We start from the raw sequence: 18,493 nt of genomic DNA, 5'->3' as shown, positions 1-18,493 counted from the left end.
CGCAGTATAAAAATGTACAAAAGTAAAGCTGTCTCTCGCTCCAGAAACGGACTAACAAAGCACGTGAACACTTTCAAAACTATTTTTCGCGGGAAGTGGCGAATAAAATACGTGTACAGGAGAACGGTTAAGCGTGCTTAGCACAAGCTTTTTTTAATACCCATAGAACCAATCTACGCACATAACTGTCACTATTTAGTAAACTTTTAGCAAAGAGTGTTTATTAATGTGTTGTTTTCTATAATTCTGATTTCTCCAACAGAAACAAGTCCGGGCTTATCTCAGACAGTCCATCCCCGCAATGGACAGCCTTGGATGTGATCGATACGAAGACAAATCTGGAGAAAGCCAGACTTGTGACAACTCTAAACTAGTAGGCAATCTTCTTTCACGTAGTTTTATCGCCATTCCGGAAACGGCAGATTCTTTTGTTCCACGTTCTTCATTCATTGATAAGGTTTTGTGACCTGAAAACTATTACCTAGTCTACTGTAACCTTGTATGATTTTAGAAAATACATCTTCTCGCAAGAATCGAGCTGCAGATGCCGTGGCATGTTGTTTAGCTTTATATAGTAGTACTGACGCACAGACTGCACAAGTGTGTTGTCTTTCGTCCCTCTTTGGTAGGAGGGCGACCATAAGTGGTTTCTAAAATGAAAATACGCTTATACATATTATGTATATCGAAAACTCACTCAGGCGTAATAGCTAGAATGTCGTTGAAAAATTCTTCACACACAGTAACTATGACTGTCTCGTAAAGATACCTAATTGTTTTGTTGTAGTAAGATAGGTTATCTTCCGCACCACAGTGAAAACGTAAACACACGTAACAGATTATTTTAAAAAATTGGGCCCACTTTTATTGTGGCTATAATGTCCCATTGCTCAATATGTTAACGTCGCGTACCGTCACGTTATTGTAGCATACGATATTAAATTTATGTACATCGATTATGCTGACCTTTGAAAGCATTTGCACACGCTTACATTGTTTTCTACCCTATTTACTGTCAATTTACAGATCGTTTTTGTTATTATAATCTTCTTAAGGTTCCTGAAAGATTCTCTTCTCTTTCGTCTTCCAGAAAGTGACAGATCATTTCGTATACTCTTTCGCTATCATCTCGAGCTATTACTGATGATTTTAAATCTTCAGAATATTATCACTTACTTCCTCATTTTAGCGTCCATTGTTCTTACCATGATTGGAAGTTGTAAAGAAGCATTGAACATCAGTCCAATACTTGTAGCTTCATTTGGAATGTTATCTATAATATCTGCAACGAAACTGAAGCGTATGAATAAGGGCGTAAGAAAAGCCCATGCACTTCCATTTGCATGCGAAATAGCCGGGTAATAATAATTTTAGTCAGCCATTTCTTTGCTAGCTCTCACTATTTTACATTCAACCGTTTCAATTTGACTGTCTTCCCAATGAAATCGGGCGACTGGAACACTGTAGCTCGTGAGTAGCCGTTAAGTCGAGGTTACGTATGTACTTCGCGCTTAGGCTTAAAATGGTGCAGTGTGGCAGAGCGAGTGAGTAACAACTAGTGTGCACTAGTATGTTCAGATCTTAATTGCATATTATGGCCCACATTCTCATGCGACGTTGCTTGTGGGAATCGACATTTTACCAGTGTGATTTGAAGTTAAGCGGATGATATTTTGTTGAGAGCGCCAATTACGAATAATTTAAAGATGTGCCTGAGTTTGTATTGATGAACTCGTTTTCTTCTTCTTCCTGCATAATTTTTATGGGCTGAGATTCATCACGATAGGCGAAAAGCTGCAGTAGTCTGAACACTTGGAAGGCGACTGTTGGTTTCGTCCCATTCTCGTATAGTTCTTGTGAGCAGACTCGCTTCTACACCATTCGCAAAATCTCTATGGGTGAAAAACTCTCATATACATAGCTTAGCATTTGCGCAGTCAATTGGCACTAGCCTCAACAGAAAATGGACGTATGTTATTTATTACACTTACGCCTTACGCAATCTGATTAAATAGTAGTGTTCCACGTTATTTTGTAATTTATTTACCCTTCTACACAGATCGAACTAACCATCATGAGCGCAGACAGAGAGATACTGGACGCCACTACGCTTCTGGAAGTGCAAAGTTTAAAGAAAGAGATGAAAAAGAGAGAAAGACACATGCTGTTGTATCTAAATCACATAAACTGAGTTGTTTAATGTTCAGAATGATATTGCCGAATATACAGAAAATGAAGTGCAAAATACAAAAGCTTTAGTTGGTTGTAAGGATGATAGTTATACTACAGAAGATTCATCAGAATATGCAACTTTTTCCGATGTAGTTACGTTTTCCACAAGTTATACAGCAACTGAACAGACGGCAAGTCTCCCCAGTTCAGCAATGTCGTCTACAAGCCAAACTGAATTGAAAAGCATAGGAAGTCCTATCGGCCCAGAGACCTCGTAGTCAAGACAAATAGAAGTCGAAAAATGTTACAGGCTTCTGATGTTAGTGCATATTTTACAAATGGAACACAAAGTGAAAGAGAAATGTATTCTAACGGTTTCGGTGAGTGGCAAACAACTTTGACAGAGATTATTTGATTATGAAAGAAAATAGCGAAGTTCAGCATATGAACAGTTGAGCAGGAAAGTAAGCCAAGTTTATGTAGTGCTGTGTACATAGTTCCGCATCGTCAGCGCGTACACAACTTTCCCACTAGAGCGCGCCCCACTAAGCACAACAGCGCAGGTGCAGCGCTCGTCCGTCTCCGCACTACGAGATGGCGCTGTCTTAGAGACGGACCAAATTCTGCTTCTGCCGATCTTCGTATTAATATGTAACGCAGCCAATGAGATTGCTGCTAACGTAGAACCTTTTCTCCTCGTGGATCACACTCATGCAGTGATACCTTAACGCACGAGGTATTACAACGAGTGTACAGATCTCCGATTAGTCAGTCTGCATCAGTCTGCACCAGTCTATAGTCAAGTTTCAGTCTGCGCCTAATAAGATTATCATATTCCTGTACATAGCCATGAAGATGAATGATTAGACACTTTGTCAAGTACCAGATATATGTGAGAATAAGAGTAACGTACCAAGACCAAAGGAACTTCAAATTGTCAATTGTAAATAGCATCCACAACCAAGTTAAGTTATTTTTATGCTTGTTATTATTTTAATAAATGCGTGTGAAAATTAATCAAGTTCTGTTTAAAGTTGGTCACCGTCAATCTGCTACTCTAAGCGTGCAAGTGGCATTTCTATCGTCTGACCTAACGGCAGAAGATAAACACGCCACGATAAGACCACGAGACATATTACTGACACTCGCCCAATTCGTTAGAGCGACAAAGTCAAATAATCTGATGGTGTGTGTACCGAAGGTCTTACAGTACGCACACCACATGTAGAAAGTCATTTTTCACATATAAACATAAACTAACGAATAAAAATTGCATGAGAGTTTGGTTATGCTATGCAGAAAGCAAAGGGCGAATGTTTTGTTTTGTTTGCAAAGTGACGGATTCTGACGGCTCGCCACGGTTAACGACAGACGGATTAGATGACTCGAAGAATGCAAATATTTTGCTTAAGAGACATGAAGAAAGCAATTCGCATAGAAAAGCGATAATTTCCCTGTTAGATCTATAAAACAAGGATGCACTTGCCGATTCTCAACTTGTAAGCCAAACTGAAAGCGAACAAAAGTATTGGCGAACACTATTAGAAAAAACTGTAACAGTTATAATTTTTTTAGCTGAGCAAGAGCTAGCATTTCGAGGTAGTGATGAGATTGTTGGTTCACCCCACAATGGAAATTATTTAGTGTTATTACAATTAATAGCCAAATTTGATGTGTTTCTGGCCAAACATATACGTATTCATGCAGATACAGAAAAGGGACGTAAGTCACATTTGTCGAAAACAACTTGCGAGGTATTTGTCCATCTAATTGCATCAGCCATACTGGATCATATTATTTGCGAAATTAAGAGATTCAAATACTATTAAGTCTCATTGGATTTTACTCCTGATATATCTCACGTAGATCAACTGACTCTCACAGTGCGCTCTGTCCTACCATACGGACCAGTGGAAAGATTTGTGAAGTTTTTGGGCATGGAAGGTCATATTGCTGAACAACTCTCCCAAAACTTACTGTCTTTTTTAACAGAGAATGGCATTAATATCAAAGAATGTCGTGGGAAAAGCTTTGACAATGCCAGTAACATGAGTGGCAGGTACACCGGCTCAGAAGCACGAATTGAAGATACAAACAGGTATGCTGAATACATTCCCTGTTTTTCACATTCGCTAAATTTGGTCGCCAAATGTGCTGCAAAATGTTGCACAGAAGCATCCATTTTCTTTCATTTCCTTGAAAGCCTCTATACATTTTTTTCCGCTTCCACCTATCGATGAGGCCTTCTTTTGAAAGCACTGAAAAATGATAGTACCAAAAATTCCGATTTTGAAAGGGTTGTCGGACACTAGGTGGGCGGCCAGAGCTGATGCTACAAAGGCACTTTATTTGGTTTTCATACTATCAGGCAAGTTTTGAATGACACATCTACTAGTATGCATCAAAAGGTAGAGTGCCGCAATCAGGCTTACGCACTGATTTTGAAAATGAGTAAGTTGGAAAAGGGAATAATGTGTGTCGCATGGAACAGAATCCTAGAACGCTTGCAAGCGACTAGCGTTTCGCTGCAGTCATCTGATCGAGATCTGAGCACCGGATATGCACTTTATAAATCCTTACATTACACATCCAAGCAATGAGGTTCACATTTTCAGAAATTAAGGCAAAAGTCAAATGCCTGACTGTCTGTGAAGAATATCAGCAACATACTTCAAGACGGTACAAGCGAAATACAAAGTACGATCTTTCTAGTGGGTCAACTACACTAGATAAAGTTGAAGAAAATCCGATACCTGGAGAACATTTTGAATTTCCGGTATTTATTGTGATAAATGTGACAATGTACTGGCTGCTAAACGCGTGGAAAAATACCGTCACCTGACTAATGTTTCTGTAATATTACGGTACTTTAAATCTCTTACAGCAGAAGAGATCTTGAAAAGAACTCCTAATATCGTGAATATCTAGATGATTTAGAAGAGTCGCTAGGCGACGAGCTGGTACAGTCCGCTGAGGTGCTGGAAACGGATATCGCTGCTGCCACTGACAAAAAAAAGAACGAAATTTTGGAGCTACAAATTTCTAATGGAAAATTCGCTAGGATCGTGTTTTCCAATTGTAGAAGTATCCTTACGCGTTTAGCTGTATTTAATGATCACTAACTGCAGTGGAGAACGTTCTTTTTCATCGTTAAAGAGCATTAAAAATGTACTCAGATGTACGGACAGGAGCGTTTAAATGACCTCAGTATAATAACCATTGAATACGATTTGCTCAGACACATTGTTATAACTTGTATTATTTCTAATTTTGCCGAAATTAAATCGAGAAAAGCTTATTTGTAACAGTCTTGTTTTATTTTACGTCCTAAACCATATGACTTAAACAAACCATGGGCCCCTTGTCAGAATTTGCTACGGGCTCCGCGCTTGCTTAATCCGACACTGCCAGCTCCTGTATAGTGTTTTTCGTCAATCTAGAGGAATGCGTTATCGTGAGTAGCATACTTAACGCAGTCTTCCTGGTCATTGTTTATCGACTGCGTCTGCAAGACGTCTCAGTTGTCGACAACAAATGTCAGCAGGGATGGTTACACCTCGGTGCAGCAAATCGTAGAACGCGCACTGGTCTTTATACTGGGAGATGCAGCTTTGTTTGGCCTCAATCACTCCTTTCTTTCCCTTATGTTAGCATAAAGACACCATTTCTCGACATCAATAACTATACAGGGTAGAACTGGTCGGTGTTGTTCACAAGCCAATTGTTGACGAGCGAGCAGAGATGCACCGCTGATTTTTGTGATTTTAGCTTCGAGCGTGTGCAGCCAATTTTTGAACCTTCACCATTGCATGTAAATTTCACACGACGGTGGAATGATCTTGTGAATTAATGCCTTTAAACCGATCTTTATCAAACCTCGATGGACCTCCTGAGCGTGGAGTCATTAACGTGAAAATACTCATGATTAAAACAAGAAAACCATCTACTTGCCGTATACTTTCCAATGGTATTAACACAACACATAATGAAAATGTTTCTGGCTGCCTCCGCTCCTGTCACCCCTCTATTGAACTCAAAAAGTGTTCCGATTTTTCCACTTGGAGCTCCACTTCCTAGCGTCCACAGCTCCACTCGCTATTTCCAAGTAAACCTTTAACAACTGGAATACCAACACGGAAGACAAAACCGCTATGAAGATATGCACCAGGCTAATCTTCATAACCTCACAGTTGGGGGAATAAAGTAAAACAGAAAACGTATATTGAAAAAAATAGGTTTATTAGCAACAGCAATAATGGACATCCACTAGAATAAGCCATTACCAGATAAGAATATTCAAAGCAAATTAAGATAATTTCAAAGTTAGTCTTTCCACATTTTTCTGCTCCGTTCACGACTTTTTTTTTCACGGTCTCCTTAACAAGTACATCTTCGGGATACGTAGGCAGCATTACACTGGTTGCTACTAGGAGTCGTGTAACAAACGAAACTCTGATGAATTCCCATGAGAAATTACTGCTATCACCATTTTCGAGAACTACCATTCTCGGTCAGATTATTTACAAAAGTTAACATATTTTTTCGTCACCCCAAAACACAATGTATGCCTGACTGCCTGGAACCGTCGCGTATCTCTCCATCAGCGACAGCTACAGTTTTCTCGAAAGAGCTACCGACGTACAGTGGCGGCTCGTAAGCATACATTCTGGGTGTTCACAAGTTACAAGTTTTCAAATTCATATAAATATGAGAGTGTGAGATCTATAGCATTTGCTGTATAATAGTTATGGTTATCAAGGTACAACTTCAGCTGCTGTCAATAACAATAACAATAATAATGAGCTTAACTAAAATAGAATTGTTTTTGTGGAATTTATTTGTTTTGTACATTATTAAGTACAGTTTATGGCAAGATCGAAATAATATTTATGCTTTCACTACTCTCCATTTCGCATTTTTTTGTAAGTGAGAGTTTTCGTGCTTCTTCATTTTTTTAGACAAATGTATAAAATCCCTAACACATATATAAGTTAAGGAATTAACTTCCGGACTGAAAATCATTCTTTTGCACCCACCCAACAACTTACGCTTATAATATGCTTCTTTGTTAAGTGTTCGCCTGTAGTCACGCTTATTTGATTTCGAAACTTTCTCAGGCAACGGATGTGGTCTGGAAGGCCTCAGTTCCATTTCTTGGTAATTTTCTTTCCTGTTGCTACTTAAAAAAGAGAGTCAACAGAGTCCATGTTGACTCTGTACAGAAAGGGCTATTCCTGCACAGTAAATAACGAACTCAAAACACAAACTGCTGTTTGCAGAAATGATTAATTCTAGTAGTACTATCTACTGACAATGTCACTTGACCAGGGTATAAATGAAGCGCTGAGAGCCATAAGGGCCAAAAGCGCGCCGTCTTTGACCCTACATTTAATTGAATATCAGAGAAACCAGTGAAATAGGTTTTCGTCATACGTACAATGTGGGTCTACAGTACATATAAACAAGACCCACCGCAAGGTCAACAGTGTCAGAAACACACACAAGTGCTACAGTCTCACAGTCAACGATGCTTTATGGTTCTCAGTGGCTCAAATGTATTACTGTATGATAAAACCCGAAATTTAATATACTGTGCCTCATTCAGAATCTCACAAAATATGGTTCTCTGTCAGTATAACAATAACATATAATGATGCTCGATCTAATTTTACTATATACTGAGTGAATTGGCATATGTGAGGAACACGCTAGGGTCTAGAGGGATTTATGCCAAGCGAACTGGAAAGCAGTCTACTGCAGTGTGCTGCCACCTGGTGGAATTGATGTAAACTTGTAGCTGACTGGTAAGAGCTAGCTATGCATGGCGTGAACCGTGCACATTGTTTTTCAAAGAGCGTATTTGGCCCATAGGGCAACTACGTCACGCCAGTCGCGCATGCGCAAAAGCTCCACAAAACGTGCACAACTGAAGGTGTGCTCGCAATGTAGCATAACACGGTAGATTTACTGCCGTGTATTTCGGATTATTGCATCTGCATTACTTTTAATAACATTCAAAGAAAAATAATCAATAAATCCGCAAGGTGTCAAAAGTTGGGGTGTTCGCATGCTCTTGTGCTCTTATCCAGCAGCTGCCACTGCCCACAAACAACACTTCTATAGTACTGGATGTTCTTTGTTGCACTATAATCAGTACCTACTAGTTCGTCAAGGTAAGTGTGCATCTCTTACACATCATATTAAAGTAAGGGCGCTACTAGATCATGGAGATGAATGATCGATGTCATTGCTCTTGCAGGCTTTAGAGTAATTCCATGACAACCTCCGAATGTATCTGTGGACATTATTTCTGTGATGATAAAAACTTTCAAGTAGAATGGAAAAAGAGCAGATGCATCTTTCAGATAGGGAACTCTGGTCCGGAAACGACTGATTAACAAGCAAAGAAAGAATTTCAGATTCATCATTGGCCCCCAAAGACGACAAATGTATATGGTCACGTGTAAAGGCTATCAGCGGCATCTAATTTAGTCTCCAGACACTGACAGTTGAGGCAATAACTGAAATTCCAAAAGTAGAAATGCTGGACTGCTTTTCTAAAATTCCTTTAGTAAGGAGTTTTCAGTTTCATTAGCTCTTATTTTAATCACATTATACCATAGAGTGCTTGAATTACGAAACTTTGCCCAGTGATTGAAAGATATGCAGGGTGATTCAGTAACTCTTATGGATGTCTTTTTGCCGAACCCACAGTGTTATTTGTTGCCTTCAGAAACTATGCGTGGGATTTTCACGTCTCTCGCTCCCTGCAAAAACTACTACTTCTACAAAAAAGAAAAGAAAATGAACAGGACCTCTTTGTAGGAAATTAAATGTACACTCATGCTCACAAATTAAGGATAATTGCTAAATGTGGTGCCACACAACGTGGCACTACACAAAACTGGCGCTAATAGCATAGGCACTTCGGGAACACACACACCACTCATCTGTAAGTCCACGGTATTGGTGATAAGTTGAGAAACCCGTTACGAAACACATGTGCTACAAAACGCCACTGTTTCCTGCGCATGTACCCCGACATCAATATGGGATATGATCACCATGCACACGTACACAGGCTGCACAACGGGTTGGCATACTCTGGATCAGGTGGTCGAGCAGCTGCTGGGGTATAGCCTCCCATTCTTGCACCAGCGCCTGTCGGACCTCCTGAAGTGCCGTAGGGGTTTGAAGACGTGCAGCGATACGTCGACCGAGAGCATCCCAGACGTGATCGATGGGGTTCAGGCCTGGAGAACAGGCAGGCCACTCAATTCCCCTGATATCTTCTGTTTCAAGGTACTCCTCCACGATGGCAGCTCGGTGGGGCCATGCCGTATCATCCATCCGGAGCAAGGTGGGAACCACTGCACCCCTGAAAAGGCGCATATACTGGTGCAAAATTCCATCCCGATACTCTTGACCTGTTTCAGTTCCTCTGTCAAAGACTTACAGGGATATACGTGCACCATTCATAATCCCACCCCACAGCATCAAACCGTGACCTCCACACAGACCCCTTTCAAGGACATTAAGGGGTTGGTATCTGGTTCCAGGTTCACGCCAGATGAAAACCCGACCAGAATCACTGTTCAGACCATAGCTGGACTCGTCTGTGAACATAACCTGGGACCTTTGTTCCAATGACCACGTACTGTGTTCCTGAGACCAGGCTTTACGGGCTCTCCTGTGACCAGGGGACAGTCCAATGCACCTTCCACATCTCCGGGCGAATAAACCATGTCTGTTCAGTCGTCTGTAGACTGGGTGTCTGGAGACAACTGTTCCAGTGGCTGTGGTAAGGTCCTGGGCAAGGCTACCTGCAGTACTCCGTGGCCGTCTGCGGTTCTGATGGTGATATATTTGCCTTCTTGTGGTGTTGTACACTGTGGGCGTCCGGTACTGTAGCGCCTGGACACGTTTCCTTGTGATCACACCTTGTGGCACACGGAGGGCCCGTGCTGTGTTTGGTTCAAATGGTTCAAATGGCTCTGAGCACTATGGGACTTAACATCTGTGGTCATCAGTCCCCTAGAACTTAGAACTACTTAAACCTAACTAACCTAAGGACATCACACATATCCATGCCCGAGGCAGGATTCGAACCTGCTACCGTAGCAGTCTCGCGGTTCCGGACTGCGCACCTAGAACCGCTAGACCACCGCGGCCGGCCACTGTGTTTGACCAGCCTCCAGTTGCCCTAGTATTCTACCCCTCATAACGTCATCAATATGTGTTCTTTGAACCATTTTCAACACACAGTCACCATTGGCACGTCTGAAAACGTGTGCACACTTACTCCCTGCACCCTACTCTGACAAGCACCAACACACCTCTGCGTATGTGGACTGCTGTCAGCGCCACCGCAGGTGAAATGCATCGGATGGTCATACCCCGAGGTGATTTAAACCCGCAAACACCCCACCAGAGCGTTGTTTCACCATGTATCAGCATTATCCTTGATTTATGAGCATGAATGTAGTTAAATTTAGCATTGGGATATGTTACGACTGGAAGTCACAGTTTTCGAGTTATTCAAGAAAAACATACAAAGATGACCTTCAAATGCACCTTCACGCCCACACTCACCCCTATCAGTTATGATTTCTGTAGTTGGAGTCAGGAACTATGGTGGTCTAATTTAGGCTTGTTCTGTGTACCTACGTCACGCATTCTCCGACAACCAATGAGTGTTCAGCTGCGTTCTCAGCGCTCTACTATGAATGTCGTAGCCAATGCGAGCACTAAACGCGACCGTAGCGAGTTATAGTCCGCGCAGAATGTCATGGCCGTTAGATGTGCAGACGGCACAGCACGCATAGGGAGAGCGGTACTGGTGGGTGTTATAAGCAGACGTTGCAGTGGAAATGATGAGCACTGAAGGGGATATGACGTTCCAAACTGAAGTCTACTGTCACCTGTTTTGTAGGTATCAGGTGGGGCCTCTTCGCACGCACACTTCCATGGTGACCATTCAAAAAGATCTACTGACAACTTTGCTTCGGTTAGTATCTAAAAAGAATTCCGCCGAAAATGCAGCGATTTATTTTGGCTTGGCTTGTTAACCATTTGTAACTTTCAGAGAAGGATTAAGAGTAGCGAATTTCGAGTAAAACCTACACATTTCTCTGTGTTCCATGTTAAAATTTTCTTTAGTCAAAATACGCGGAGTGAACACAGTCCCACCTCACTAACATGTTGTGCAGACATAACTGCGAGAGAATTCTGAAACAATGGCTTATGATATTATTAAAAAAGTAACTGAGGAAAAGTAAGGTCAGCAGCGTACGGAAAAGCACATCCTTCGTATAAAAAAAACGTGTAATAGTGTTCCAAAGCCCATTACATTTCTCGTTTCACCAGGTATCGAGGGCCCTTAAAAATCACGTTCTTTCATCGAAAACTCTGTAGTTTGTGGAATAACACGGTAGATAATGAAGTTTTACATAATAACGGTATGGAAAAGTGCTCTCCTTTTTGCATGCTATCATTTGCCAAAATCTCATTTCGGTATTTCAATCCGTTTATGAAATATGAGGAATGTCGTGGATATTTCACTCTGGCTTTATCGTTAGCGCGGTGCCATCGCAAGTGAGTGTGCTATGTCAGATTAATTTTCTCGAGATTCGTGACAGATAGACATCTCCACCGAAGTCTAAGAAAAATTCAAAATGTTAGCTAAATTTCATAAGCAACAACATATTATGTACTATGCACCAAATGCAAAATCATAGCGACGTCTATTTTTTTCATTGCAAACCGAATTTCGTGCAATGTCCTACTTCCACAAAAATATCACAATAACTATGAGCATTAATGAAATGATGGACACATCATCATTAACCTGAGATATAAAGCTACAGCTACAGCAGAAATGAAACTTTTTTAGCGAATAGCTTCTGTAAAACCACTTGGGAAAAGACTGCAGGGCGCGCCCAGATTTTGTCATCGCTAACCGGCCGATAGATGGAAAACACTTGTCGGTCTCCCCTTTTGAACAACCGAAAGAAGTCGCCCAGCGTTTTGGACGAAAACTGGTCACTGTGCATCGCTCACGTATCCTGTTGGACTTTATTTAGTGAATTTTTATTCCATTTGTTGCTTGTTGTCATGGCTGATGGTGGTGGTAACCGACAAATTCTACAGAAGCAAGCGTGCGATGTAATTTGCAGTATTTACGCTTTCTTCAAGAGCGGAGCACGTGTGCGCGCTTACAGCAACTATAGATTGCAATCGGCAACAATGAAATCCCCATCTCTGCCTCGAGCGGCACGAACCAACGCTGTTCGTGGATAGAACTATAGTATGTTGTTTTTTCGAGGCATTCCCTTTTAGCACTGTACAAAAAACTGCGACTACACAGCTTTCCCCGATAGTCGACCTATTTTGGTCTGTATTATGCCACCAGAATAGTTTACATAACTAACTTCACCTGTCCGCGACGGCAATGAAAGAAAAACGAGTTCTGTAAACTTTACACTAAAACTAATTACGCTGACAATTCGACCCAAACTTAACCCTCACAAGCACAGAAGTTTCGTAGTCAAGAGTCATGACAAATACACCCCTGGAAATGGAAAAAATAACACATTGACACCGGTGTGTCAGACCCACCATACTTGCTACGGACACTGCGAGAGGGCTGTACAAGCAATGATCACACGCACGGCACAGCGGACACACCAAGAACCGCGGTGTTGGCCGTCGAATGGCGCTAGCTGCGCAGCTGCGCAGTTGCGCAGCATTTGTGCACCGCCGCCGTCAGTGTCAGCCAGTTTGCCGTGGCATACGGAGCTCCATCGCAGTCTTTAACACTGGTAGCATGCCGCGACAGCGTGGACGTGAACCGTATGTGCAGTTGACGGACTTTGAGCGAGGGCGCATAGTGGGCATGCGGGAGGCCGGGTGGACGTACCGCCGAATTGCTCAACACGTGGAGCGTGAGGTCTCCACAGTACATCGATGTTGTCGCCAGTGGTCGGTGGAAGGTGCACGTACCCGTCGACCTGGGACCGGACCGCAGCGACGCACGGATGCACGCCAAGACCGTAGGATCCTACGCAGTGCCGTAGGGGACCGCACCGCCACTTCCCAGGAAATTAGGGACACTGTTGCTCCTGGGGTATCGGCGAGGACCATTCGCAACCGTCTCCATGAAGCTGGGCTACGGTCCCGCACACCGTTAGGCCGTCTTCCGCTCACGCCCCAACATCGTGCAGCCCGCCTCCAGTGGTGTCGCGACAGGCGTGAATGGAGGGACGAATGGAGACGTGTCGTCTTCAGCGATGAGAGTCGCTTCTGCCTTGGTGCCAATGATGGCCGTATGCGTGTTTGGCGCCGTGCAGGTGAGCGCCACAATCAGGACTACATACGACCGAGGCACACAGGGCCAACACCCGGCATCATGGTGTGGGGAGCGATCTCCTACACTGGCCGTACACCACTGGCGATCGTCGAGGGGACACTGAATAGTGAACGGTACATCCAAACCGTCATCGAACCCATCGTTCTACCATTCCTAGACCGGCAAGGGAACTTGCTTTTCCAACAGGACAATGCACGTCCGCATGTATCCCGTGCCACCAAACGTGCTCTAGAAGGTGTAAGTCAACTACCCTGGCCAGCAAGATCTCCGGATCTGTCCCCCATTGAGCATGTTTGGGACTGGATGAAGCGTCGTCTCACGCGGTCTGCACGTCCAGCACGAACGCTGGTCCAACTGAGGCGCCAGGTGGAAATGGCATGGCAAGCCGTTCCACAGGACTACATCCAGCATCTCTACGATCGTCTCCATGGGAGAATAGCAGCCTGCATTGCTGCGAAAGGTGGATATACACTGTACTAGTGCCGACATTGTGCATGCTCTGTTGCCTGTGTCTATGTGCCTGTGGTTCTGTTAGTGTGATCATGTGATGTATCTGACCCCAGGAATGTGTCAATAAAGTTTCCCCTTCCTGGGACAATGAATTCACGGTGTTCTTATTTCAATTTCCAGGAGTGTACAACATTGTTAATGTGCTTTTTATGGTGTTAAAATTCACAGAATTATTTGGTAAACTAGGTAAAAGTTATCAGGTAAGCCGGTGGTATGACCTTGTCATGCCAGTCGTTGAAGCTCATGAAATGTCAAACGTGGGAAATAATTCGCACAGTCGCAGCTTTTTTACGGTGATACAAATAACTTGAAAACTAAGGTTTCTAACGAAAAAGTGTCACAGTAAAAAATTTAAATGCGTTAAAAATCCTGCAAAGAAGTTTTGTTTATTTTTCGTGTAGGACTAATAGTTTGTTGGCAGCGAGCGAGGCAAAATGAAAATCCTCGGAGTAACTTTTGAAGGCCAGACATAACAGTGCGGGTTGCATAAAAAGATATCGGTAGGGGCAACTGAATCACCATGTATGTTGTCAACCATAAGTAAAAATGTGGACTAACAGTGGACAGCATATATCTTTGAGTGTAACAAAATGGTTCAAATGGCTCTGGGCACTATGGGACTCAACATCTTAGGTCATAAGTCCCCTAGAACTTAGAACTACTTAAACCTAACTAACCTAAGGACATCACACACACCCATGCCCGAGGCAGGATTCGAACCTGCGACCGTAGCAGTCCCGCGGTTCCGGACTGCAGCGCCAGAACCGCTAGACCACCGCGGCCGGCTTGAGTGTAACACAATTAGGTTACTAAAAGATGATTACATTTTAAAGTATCTAGATTTCCAATATATGCATAAGTCACTTGATGCTCTCGTTTCAGAAGAGGTCAGTTACCTACTTAATGATAATTCTGTTTAATAATAAGGAAGACAGTTTTGTGCTGGTATCGTATTCAGGCTTGTTGTACGTGGTTCTGTAAACAATTAAAGGCTCTTTTCTTTTTCAGTTCATCCACCCGGCAGTTGAGTTGCATGTCCCTCTAACGTACAGCTTTTTTGTAAGTACTCCCCCTTTTATACCTTGATGAACTTTCTCCTGAGTGTAACTTTGGTTTTTGTTGATATAGACTGTGTGTGAAGATGGTCGCTACACCGTACAGCTGGTGGCTGGCAAGCAGTTTTTCAGATTCCTGACAGGTGTATCAACGTACCTCATTAAACTATTAAATCTCTTCATTGTTTCTTGCTTGTGGAATTAAAACAATAAACATATCGCATTTCATCTACAAATTTCTTCAGCGCCAAGAAAAATACTGTACGACGTCGTTTATTCCGTGATTAGCTAGAAGGTACATTCATTACTGGAGAAACTTTGGTCATTGGCATTTCCCGCCGTGCTACTTACCTGTGTGTCGCAATATTCACACACGCACACATAAGTAGATACGTGCCAGAGTGCGACTAATTTTCCGCATGTGGTCATTTGTGCTCCTATAAAACCTACCACTAGATGGCGCCCGGATGGCGCCACTTTTTGTGTTAGTCCTGCTTTCACCTCGCCACTGCGCTAACTAGTATTACGCCGGGCGTAATCGTGAGCTTGGTCAGCGCTGAACGAAACTTCCCACAGACGCACTTTTGCACAACAGCCTCACCACCGCAGTCTAATTGGAGGCGGGCAGCTTTCCCTCGGTCCGTGTCCCGAGCGGTCTTCCACACGGGCAGATCTGCGTTAATGACACCCACAAGGCCAAGCGGACCAAGGCGAGCAGGTCGGAGCGGTGCTTTCTCCCGTTTTTCCACGTCCACGGACACGGCCTTTGTCTCTGCAGGGGATTCTCACAATATGAGCCGTGGCCCTACTCAAAGGGCAATTCCGTCTGAACCCAGTCAGTCTGAGCAGCGTCACACGCCCAATCGATCTGTCACAAATGTGTCTTAAGACCTCATGAAGAGAACAAAACTGAAATGATTACCACAGTAGTTTTGCGAATATCTTCTACTACTTCTCTCGTGACCAGCCAATCTCTGGATACTGTTCTTTTTCTCAAGGGATCTACGGTATACTATAGTTAAAATGAGAACCAAAGGAGCTGCGAATATTTTATGGAATCTGACAGGGATCGCATCCAGCCCTGGAACCATGTTTAATTTCCACGATTTTAACTATGACTGAACGCCACTGTCACTAATATCTGTATCATTCAACTTTGTTGTGGTGCGAATGATGAACTGTGGTAGTACTTTGGTAATTTCTTTACAACAGGAACGTTTGGAAATGGAGTCCAGTATTTCTGCTTCGACTTTGCTACCCTTAGTCTTAGTTCCCACCATGAGGGATTCGACATTATTGGCGCCACTGGGATTTATTTGTGTTTTGTGGGATACCTGCACTAATAATAAATCTGTAAAGCCGTCGCGTCCGTCTGTTTGTCTTTGAACACGCTAATGTCCAAAATTGCTAGACAAATTTTAATGGAATTTTCGCAGGTAACTCGACCATACTTTGGGGCACCAGACAGGCTTTAGTTCATCAATATTGGATCACATAAAAAAAATCGTGATTTAACGTTTTACTAAAACTTTCTTGCTAATCTCCAAAATTACTAGACGGATATTTATGGGATTTTCAGTGGTAACTTCAGCGCAGCTACGGGCACCGCAGACTATATCAAAATCGGAGCACGAATATATATATATATATATATATATATATATATATATATATATATGTGTGTGTGTGTGTGTGTGTGTGTGTGTTTTACAGAAATGTATGTACGTGTGTGTGTGTGTGTGTGTGTTCCACATCTCCTCCGAGACCACTTGATTCATTTCAACTAAACGTGATATACTTATCACATACTGTCTGGAAAGAACCACTGACTGGCTACGAACCGTCTGCCTATTAAAGGGGTGAGAGTGGCATGAAAAAGAGGTGTAGGCCATGATGCGCGAACACTCAGATTTTATTCTCATCCAGCCTTTGAGACTTAACACATAATTTCAAACTTAACACATAATTTCTCGTGGGCGCTCCCCACAATGAAGAAGGGAATGAAGACTACATTTTCGCTATTTGTTTTCATATCAGGCGCGACGTTTTAATTAATTTCTTCTTTACTACAAATTGTATTCGCGACACATTTTACAGCAAGTGGTCACTTATACCATTAAATATACATGGAAAATTATAACTATGAACGACATATAGTTTATGATACATGACGTCATAAACACTAAGAAAATTGCCGCATCATGCATGCTGAACTGATTTCGATTAAATTTAGAAACGGGATAGCTTGAACACTGAGGAAGAACACAGGCTACATTTGAAAGCGTGTACTACAAGATACTTGTTGATTTGATGAATGTAAAAATATTTAGTCTTTGAAAAAGCTATTGGACTTTATCATATTTGTGAAAATGTTTTTTGTTGACGTGTGGTATGTGATGCGATTCCGCTTAACAAATACAATGGTTATCCAATTTTCATACTGTTCATTCCGTACTTTCACACTGTGTTGTGTAATGTACATACTACATAATGTATCGCGGCTGTGCGTACTACCCAACATGTGCGAGAGAAATTAGTGATTTGCAAGAAACTTTACACAACATTTCAAACCTTCACGAAACTTTTCCTCAATGACAACCCCCAAAAAATGATGAAAGGGAAAAAGTTTATCGTTCACTACATTTTCGCTGTTCATGCAGTAAAACGGTCACATCAGGTATGAAGTCGTGACGTCTACATTTGTTGCTTCTTTGCTATTAACTCTTTTCGCAACCAATTTGGCTGACAGTATTCAAATTTCCTGTAGAATGTACCTACAAAATTGTTATATGACTCATAGTTCCAGAGATATGAGGGAAGGAGCAGATGGACGAAAGAGAGAGAGAGGACGAGTTGGGGAGAGAAGGGAAAGAGGAGCAGATGGACAGAGAGAGGGAGAACATGAAAGGGAAAGAGCAAGTGATGGACGGGGAGGGGAAGGAAGAGACGGGTAGAGGGTGGGGGAAGGAGGAGATAGAGAATGAGTGGAGGAAGCGGGAGGTGGACAGAGAGAATGGGGAGGAGGACGTGGACAGAGATTCGAGGAAGGAGGAGATAGACTAACATAATTGAAATAAGTACATATCCTGGCAACGCCGGGTAATGAAGGTAGTCTCTCTGAAAGATTCGCCTATGATAGTCACAGGCCGGCCTCTATGGCCGAGCGGTCCTAGGCGCGTCAGTACGGAACCACTCGGCTGTTATGGTCGCAGGTTCGAATCCTGCCTCGCGCATGGATGTGTGTGATGTCTTTAGGTTAGTTAGGTTTAGGTAGTTCTAAGTCTAGGGGACTGATGACCTCAGATGTTAAGTCCCATAGTGCTTAGAGCCATGTGAACCATTTGCTAGTCACAGAAGACTTCACGAATTACATCTAAGTTCAATCATT

Source organism: Schistocerca cancellata, chromosome 5 (genome assembly GCF_023864275.1).
Source record: "Schistocerca cancellata isolate TAMUIC-IGC-003103 chromosome 5, iqSchCanc2.1, whole genome shotgun sequence".
NCBI lineage: Eukaryota > Metazoa > Arthropoda > Insecta > Orthoptera > Acrididae > Schistocerca > Schistocerca cancellata.
The sequence above is the reverse complement of the archived record's forward strand: the minus strand, read 5'-3'. Positions refer to the sequence as shown.